This window comes from Carlito syrichta, unplaced genomic scaffold (assembly GCF_000164805.1).
Source record: "Carlito syrichta isolate Samal-C Ts95f unplaced genomic scaffold, Tarsius_syrichta-2.0.1 Scaffold84594, whole genome shotgun sequence".
Taxonomy (NCBI): domain Eukaryota; kingdom Metazoa; phylum Chordata; class Mammalia; order Primates; family Tarsiidae; genus Carlito; species Carlito syrichta.
The window spans coordinates 63,234-72,197 of NW_007028690.1; positions in this window are offsets into that span (position 1 = coordinate 63,234).

Genomic DNA, 8,964 nt, shown 5'->3' on the forward strand with positions numbered 1-8,964 from the left:
GTCTGGGCGACAGTGAGACTCCGACTCAAAAAAAAAAAATAAAAAAAAAAGAACCAAGATGGGCATGGTGGCCTGTATCTGGAGTCCCAGTTAGGAAAGCTGAGGTGAGAGTTCAGCTTAAGACCAGCCTGGGAAACAAAGTGAGATTCTGTCTCTTTAAAAAAAAAAAAAAGATGATGAAAAGGAATCAGGACCCTTTGAGAGATGCAGAACATACACAAGTTGAGCCTGGCGTGTGCTGTCACACCTGAGAACAAAGACACCATCAAAGACTATTTACTATCAAGTCACATCCTCAGAACTTAGGAGCCAACTGGAAGGGGCTTGCCAGCTAAAAAAGAAACAGTATGAGCACTGACAAAAATAGTAACTGCGATGGACTGAAACACACCAAGTACATTTCAATCCTTGAGGGCATAATTATGGTTTAAAAAAACTGGATATTATTCAAGGATAATTGTGAACAATTTATTATGTAAAAAATAATGAACAAAGGGAAAGATTCAAGCATTCCACCTGCCTTTCCCATATAAACTGTAACTGTGCAGCCAAACAGTAGTTGACACTTCTATCTACTGTCTCTTACAGAAGCATTCCAGCTAATAAATGAAGAAGGAATGATGGAATTAGAACACCGCCTTCTTACAACCCCTAATGAAGTCCTGGACATCATCAGTGACCATCACAGCTCCTAACAGCACAAAGACAAACAACTCGACTCACACACCTCCTGAGGGAGACACAAAATATGGCCCACATGCAATGCAAATCCAACTACCAATTTACAGGAAATACAGAGATCAAAGAAACATGTTTCAACAACATCACAGGAATATAATAGGCAGAATGCAGTCATGAGTAACCTGATAGGTAAATGACCTGCTATTTTCAAAGGAAAAAAGGTGGAGAGGAAACCTTACACTAAAAGAAATGCAGGAGACAGTGATCTATGTGAGGACTTTCCTGGATCCTGATTAAATAAACATATTGTCTGTAGGCCAAGTTCAGTAGTTCACATCTGTAATCCCAGCACTTTGAGAGGTGGGGGTAAGAGGATGCCTGAGCCCAGGGGTTTGAGACCAGCCTGGGCAACTTGGTGAGACGTCTCTACAATAAATCAAAAAATTAGCTGGGCATGGTGGTATGCACCTGTAGTTCCAGCTACGTGGAAGGCTGAGGTGGAAGGATCGCCTGACCCCAGTAGGTCAAGGCTACTACAGTGGCTATGAGCGTGCCACTGCACTCTAACCTGGGCAACAGAGTGAACTCCAACTAAAAAAAACTCCAAACTCCAGTCTGGGCGACCGAGTGAGACTCCAACTCAAAAAAAAAAAAAAATCACACTTATGGTCAGGCTCAAGTCTGTAATCTCAGTATTTTGGGAGGCTGAAGCAAGAGAATTGCCTGAGTCCAGGGATTCGAGACCAGCCTGGGCAACTTTGTGAGACCTCGTTGCTACAATAAATAAAAAAATTAGCCGGGTGTGGTGGCATGAGCCTGTAGTTCCAGCTACTTGGAAGGCTGAGGCAGAAGGATCACCTTAGTCCAGCAGGTCAAGGTTGTAGTGGCTGTGAATGTGCCACTGCACTCCAACCTAGGTGACAGAGTGAGACTCCGACTCAAAAAAAAAAAATCACATTTATAAGATAATTAGAAACCTGAGTACTTGTTGAATATTTGATGATATTTATATCTGATCATTTCTGTAGGTAGAATAATATTTTAGTAATTTTTCAAAGAGCATTTGCTTTTAGATATCATTCCTGAAATATTTAGAAATACCTTAAAAATTAGGGATGACAGCCAGGCTTGGTGGCTCGGCCTGTAATCCCAGCACTTTGGGAGGCTGAGGTGAGTGGATTGCCTGAGCCCACGGGTTCGAGACCCGCCTGGGCAACTAGGTGAGACCTCATCTCTACAATAAAATAAAAAATTAGCTGGGTGTGGTAGCACGCGCCTGTAGTTCCAGCTACTTGGAAGGCTGAAGTGGAGGGATCGCCGGCGCCCAGCAGGTCGAGGCTACGGTGGCCAGTAGCGGCCACTGCACTCCAGTCTGGGTGACAGAGTGAGACTCCAACTCAAAAAAAAAAAAAAAAAAAAATTGGGGATGACACACAGATGTGACCAACTGGCGTGACTGAGAAGTGCTGAGACTAGGGGCTGGGTAGTGTCAAGGTATTACCTGTTCTCTCTTCTATATACGTGGGTTTTAACTATTCTGTAATGAAAACTTAAGAGCAAGAGAGAAAGAAAAGGAGAGAGAAAATGAGCAAAGAAGAAACTAAGAAAGAAGTGTGGGTAAGGAGAGAAAGAAAAAAGAATGGGGCAGTCAGCCAGGTGAGAGAGGAATTCTGACCACAAAGCGAGGATAGGATCATAAAGGTAAACCCTTATGCACAGGGAGGGTTGGGGTATGATAATACTTAGGGATGGGGATTGAGAGAATCATCAGAGCTAAGGCAGTAGTTGGCACAAGCCCTGGTTGAGGCCACATCCATCAATTCACAAAAGCCCAGATACTCCCCTGGGCCTCAGTGCTGGGCAGGTGGCAGATGCTGGCAGTGAAGCCCAAGGAGGCTCTGTCCAGGAGAGGAGGCAGACAAACTAGGCCTGCGTGACTGGGAGGAGGCACGCACCTCATCTCCTCTCCTCCCACTCTCAGGGCCACATCTCAAAGGCCTCAGATTGGGCAGGCTGAGAACAGGAAGATTAGGTCATGAGGGCCAGACTAGATTTAGATGCAAGGGAGAGGGTTTCAGACGTCCACCTGCCAAGGCATGGCAAAGGATGGACAGCAGAAAGGCAGAAGCGCAAGCACAGAGGCTGCTCTTAGCTGGAGGACCAGGCTGAGGGTAGCAGGCGGGCAGAGGGAGCATCTGGGACCTGAGCTTGAAGGCAGGCAGCAGGAAGCAAGGTGGTCCAGAGTGCATAACCAAGGACATGACTATGTGCAAGGACCGATCGCTGAAGTCCAGATGGAGGGGCTCCACCAAGGTACAAAGCACAGAGCCTGAAGGCAGCCCCACCATGGAGAAGCAGTATGAGAAGCTAGAAAATAGCAGCCAGAGTCACTGCGGCTCCACGTCTCAGGACTCAAGAGAGATGCCAAGAGGGTGGTCATCTCACCAAGACACAGGAAGCCAAGAAGCAATCCAGAGAGTCTAAAACTCAAAGGGGGCAGAAAAAGGCCCAGGCCATCACAATCAGTCCCCTCACCATCATTTGTCAACATGCACCACTCAGTCAGACTCAAAAAGGATGGGCCCCAACTGGCGACCCTAACAGTGCAGGATTCTCAAGCCAGAGACCAAGGTCCCACTGCCACCTCCACAGTGGGAAGAAGATGGCATCCACCATCCCTTGACCTAAGGGCACTGCATATTAGTGTGACACTGGGCTCCCAAGTTCACATGTCAGCTGATTTCTTGGAAGCATTTGTTTATAAAACATCTTCCTTCTTATCTCATAAAAGCCTTCACTCCCAAAGCACATGATGTTAGAGAGAATCTGCTGGGTACCTAAAAAGTTATCTCATCCAGATTCTGTACTGGTCAATCTGTCCTTAAGATTTCTAAGAATTTCAATGCTGAAGTCCCAAGTTGTTCATTCGAAAACATTAACCAAACACTTTTAAAACAAATCATTAACTGGGAACGGGCCATTTTGTTTATTTACTTATTTATTTATTTTTTGAGTTGGAGTCTCACTCTGTCACCCAGACTGGAGTGCAGTGGAAAATTCTTGGCCACCGCAGCCTTGACCTGCTGGGCTCAGGCAATCCTTTCACCTCAGCCTTCCAAGTAGCTGGAACTACAGGCACACACCACCATGCCTGGCTAGATATCTGATTTATTGTAGAGATGAGGTCTCACCAAGTTGCCCAGGTTGGTCTCAAATCCATGGGCTGTGGCAATCCTCTCACCTCGGCCTCCCAAAGGGCTAGGATTATAGGAATAGGTCCTTTTATATGTTAAAATGAGCAAAAATGAATCAAAAAAACCATTTTTTCCCCACAATGTTTTTTCTTTTGGAGAAGGGGTCTTACAGGCTGGAGTGCAGTGGCATGATCACACCTCATTGCAGGCTCAACCTTCTGGACTCAGGTGATCCGAGTAGCTGGGATTACAGGCACACATCACCACGCTCAGCAGATTTTCGTAGAGAAGAAGTCTTCCTATGTTGCTTGGGCTGGTCTTGCAGCCCGTGGACTCAAGCAATCCTTCCACCTCAGCCTCCCAAAGTGCTGGGATTACAGGCATGAGCCACTGCACTCAGTCTCAAAGTGTACATTTTTAAAACTCCATTTTCACTCCATATTTTAATTTAGAGAACAGATCAACTTCCACATAGTTGATGCTTTGAGTATGGTTCTAATCTTCTAACCTTCAAAGTACTCCATTCAGAAGCTTTCAGAAAAAAAAGTGAGACTGTGAAAAATAAAACAACTGACTTTTCCCTAAAAAAATACATCACAGCCAGAAAACCAAGCCAAGAGACATAAACCAGAGAGGTCAAAGAAGGCCAGCACCTCTTCAGTAAACGGACATAGTAAGTTACAGAAACACTGGGAGAGAGAGAAAGTCACTCAGTAGCCAGCTACAGAGGAAGTCGGCTCCCAGCAGGATTATTCTAATATTAAAAATTACTATGGATTGCCTGAGCCCACGGGTTGGAGACCAACCCGGACAACCTGGTGAGACCTTGTCTCTACAATGCATAAAAAATTAGCCAGACGTGGTAACACATGCCTGTAGTTCTGGCTACTTGGAAGGCTGAGGTGGAAGGATCGCCGAAGCCCAGCAGGTTGATGCTGGGGTGGCCGTGAGCATGCCACTGCACTCCAGCCTGGGCTTTGGCGATCCTTCCAGATTGAGACTCCAACTCAAAAAAAAAAAAGAAATGAAAAATTTACTAACAAATTGCATTGTTTCTACTACAGATGTACAAGGAGGACAACCCCCAAGGAATAGAAGTTACTTATTTTTTGTTGTTGTTTGTTTGTTTGTGGTTTTTTTTATTTTGAGTTGGCGTTTCACTCGGTCACCCAGACTGCAGTGCAGTGGCCACTCCTGGCCACCGCAGCCTCGCCTGCTGGGCTCCAGCGATCCTTCCGTCTCAGCCTTCCGAGTAGCCAGAATTACAGGCGCATGCTACCATGCCCGGCTAATTTTTTGATTCATTGTAGAGATGAGGTCTTGCTGCCCAGGTGGGTCTCGAACCCGCGGGCTCAGGCCATCCACTCACCTCAGCCTTCTAAAGGCACAGGATTACAGGCTGACCACCAAGCCCGGTTATTTATTTATTTTTATTTATTCATTTATTTTTGAGTTGGAGTCTCACTTTGTCACCCAGGCTGGAGTGCAGTTGGACGCTCATGGTCACTGCAGCCTTGGCCTAGCTCGGGTGACCCTTCAGCCTCAGGCTTCCAAGTAGCTGGAACTACAGGCACATGTCACCAGGCCTGACTAATTTTTTGATTTATTGTAGATATATCTTACCAAGTTGTCCGGGCTGGTCTCGAACCCATGAGCTCAGGCAATCCTCTCACCTTGGCCTCCCAAAATGCAGGAATTATAGGCGTGAGCCCACAGACTCAAGACCAGCCTGGACAACTTGGCGAGACCTCATCTCTACAATAAACCAGGAAATATTAGCCAGGCATGGTGGTGCATGCCTGTAGTTCCAGCTACTTGGAAGGCTGAGGCAGAAGGATCACCTGAGCCCAGCAGATCGAGGCTGCGGTGGTGAGTGTGCCACTGCCCTCCAACCTGGGCGACAGAGACTCCTATTCAAAACGAAAAAAACTTGTGCATTTATTCTTATATGTTTAAACTTTAGTCACCTTCAAAGTACTCGCTGTTGTTGCAATATACCTATCAAAATACTTTCCACTGCTCAAAAGCGTTTAAACTCATCAATTTTTATGTTTTTTAGTGCTTCTGCCATCTTTTGTTTCACCTCTTCCACATCGGCAAAATATTTCCCTTTGAGGACTTTTTTCATTTGGGAAAATACAAAGTCACTAGGGGCATGACTGGGTAAATAGGGAAAGGACATGGGGATCATGCCATTTTGGTCAAAAACTGCTGACACTCACAGTATAGTATGGGCAGATGCAATCATAAATCCTCATCATGAAATGGGCAAATGCACTGAAAGAATCTCCAAAAAAAAATTCACTGAAGCTGGACACAGCCTCTCACAACAGACACTGATGCTGATGAGTAAACACTTACCTAGCAAGGGAAGCCTGCAAGGGAAGGACCTGCTCTCCAAAAATAATTCCAGGCTTTTTTGGGTTCCCCCCATAGACACATAACCCACTAATCCAAGAGAGAACAAGTTCTCTAACCATGGTTAACTCTGGAGTTTCCTCACAGAAATCACACAGCATTGGATCCCTAGTACTTCACAGCACTGTGCCCTCTGTATGGAGACATAACCCTATTGTCTGTAACTTGTTTTTATTGTCACATTTGACTCACAACATTCTCAATTAAGTTTGTCTGGTCAAATACCATGGCAATAACAGGCACAACAATCCTAAGAGCCCCTTTAGGCCGGGCGCATTGGTTCACACCTATAATCCCAGCACTTTGGGAGGCCAAGGTGAGAGGATTACTTAAACCCATAGATTTGAGACCAGCATGGGCAACTTGGCAAGACCTCATCTCTACAATAAAGCAAAAAACTACCCGGGCATGATGGCACATGCCTGTGGTTCCAGCTACTTGGAAGGCTGAAGCGGAAGGATCGCCTGAGCTCAGCAGGTCAAGCTCAGCAGGTCAAGGCTGCAGTGACTGGGAGCATGCCACTGCTCTCCAACCTGGGTGACAGAGTGAGACTCTAACTCAAAAAAAAAAAAAAAAAAAAAGAGCCCCTTTAGCTCTTTGTAAACTTCACAGCAGATCAGCATGTGAGCAGGAGTGGGTAGGGAGATAAGTGCTCTCAAAAACCTGATTTTAGACAATCTCTAAATATCACTGAAACCTACAGCTCATCTGCCTTGACATCTAACCTTACTAAAAGTACCTACCAAGCCAGGCTCAGTGGCTCAGCCTATAATCCCGCGCCTTTGGGAGGCTGAGGTGAGTGGATTGCCTGAGCCCGCAGGTTCGAGACCCGCCTGGGCAGCGAGACTTCATCTCTACAATAAATCAAAAAATCAGCCGGGCGTGGTAGCGCATACCTGTAATTTCGGCTACTTGGAAGGCTGAGGCGGAAGGATCGCCGGAGCCCAGCAGGTCGAGGTTGCGGTGGCCAGGAGCAGCCACTGCACTCCAGTCTGGGCGACAGAATGAGACTCCAACTCAAAAAAAAAAAAAGTACCTACCAAGCAGCTAAACATGTGATCTTAGATGCCCTGAGCTGCACCTGCCCTCATACCCCCTAGAGACAATACCCTGAAGGGACCATTCACACTGCAGTCGTCCTGGAGTTCTGCCCAGCCAGGTCAGCTGCCTCTACACGCAGGGTCTGTGTGCCAGCCACACAAACTCCAGCACTGTTTCCAACTCTCCTTACACAGATTTGAGAAGAGCAAACACCAAATCGCTTTGACAAAATTAGAAAAGACTAGATTTCATACAACTTTCACATATATAAATAGAAGACAAGAAGGGTATCTATGTTCTATTTCTTTACTGACACCTTTGGAAATAAGCCTGGAGTAACAGAACTATGATTTTTCAGTGTAAGTTTAACATCACAGTTACTTCTGGGGACCAGAAGAAGGAAAGAGAAATTGAGGAAGGAAAGCAGGTACACAAGAGGTTACAACTGCTCCATAACATGTTATTTTTAAAAACAACTGCGGCAAATATAGTGAGATCTTAGGATCTATTAACTTTGGGTGGTGCTGGCAAGATAGTTGATAACATCACAGAATTACTTTAGTTAGTTTTAGATGTGATAACGGTATATGATCATATTATCTTTAAAAAAGAACTATCTTTTAGAAATACATACTATTTATGAGTACAATTCTATAATGTCTGAGATTTGTCTCTACTTTTATATATGCATGAAAATTTCCGTAAGTTTTATTTTTTAAAGCACAGAATTATATGCTTCAGTAAACCAAAAACAAGAGGAAAAAGGCACAGAAAGCAAAAAAAAAGGATTGTGGAAGTGAGGCAGGTCATTCAGTGCAAGTTAGACATAGATAAGATCCTTGTAGGCAACTTTAACTAAAATAGGGTAAACGTTCAGCCATCTTTCTTATTGGTACACAACCTTCACCCAACTCACCAGGCACACCAGATCTAACCACTTTGCAGCCTGGGATGTGGATTTGCCAGTGCTGTAAATCACAGAAACAATAGGAAACTACCCAAAACACCAACATGTCCTAAAAAAAAGCCAAAATCTAGTCAGGCAATAACTTTAATTATTAAGAAGGTCCTTGTGAACTTAAAAGGTCAAGAGATGGTCATCAAAACTTGTGACCAAACACCTACAGCCCACCCTCTCAGCTCATGGTCTGCTTAGCCATAGTTGTAAAAGCATATGAAGCTTCTGGTCAAAGGTGAGCACATGCTCTCCCTGAAGGGGCCCAGGTTCACTCATGGGCATGCCTTTCTAATAAATTCTGTCTTAAATCATATTTTGGGACTCGCTCTGAAATGCTTTTCTGTGGCGAAGTCAAAGAAGAGACTGTCACACTGCATTCCACTGGGCATCAGTACATATTTGTCACTGTATTTGTATTTCTTCATTAGATTATTAAAATGATGAAAAATTTCACAACAGATTCTTACAAAACAAATCAAGTTTTGGATTGAGAGGGCATTTTGACTGTCTTTAAATGGTTTGAAAAGACCTCACTAGCTGGGCTCGGTGGCTCAGCCTATAATCCTGCGCCTTTGGGAGGCTGAGGTGAGTGGATTGCCTGAGCCCGCGGGTTTGAGACCCGCCTGGGCAGCAAGACCTCATCTCTACAATAAATCAAAAAATCAGCCGGGC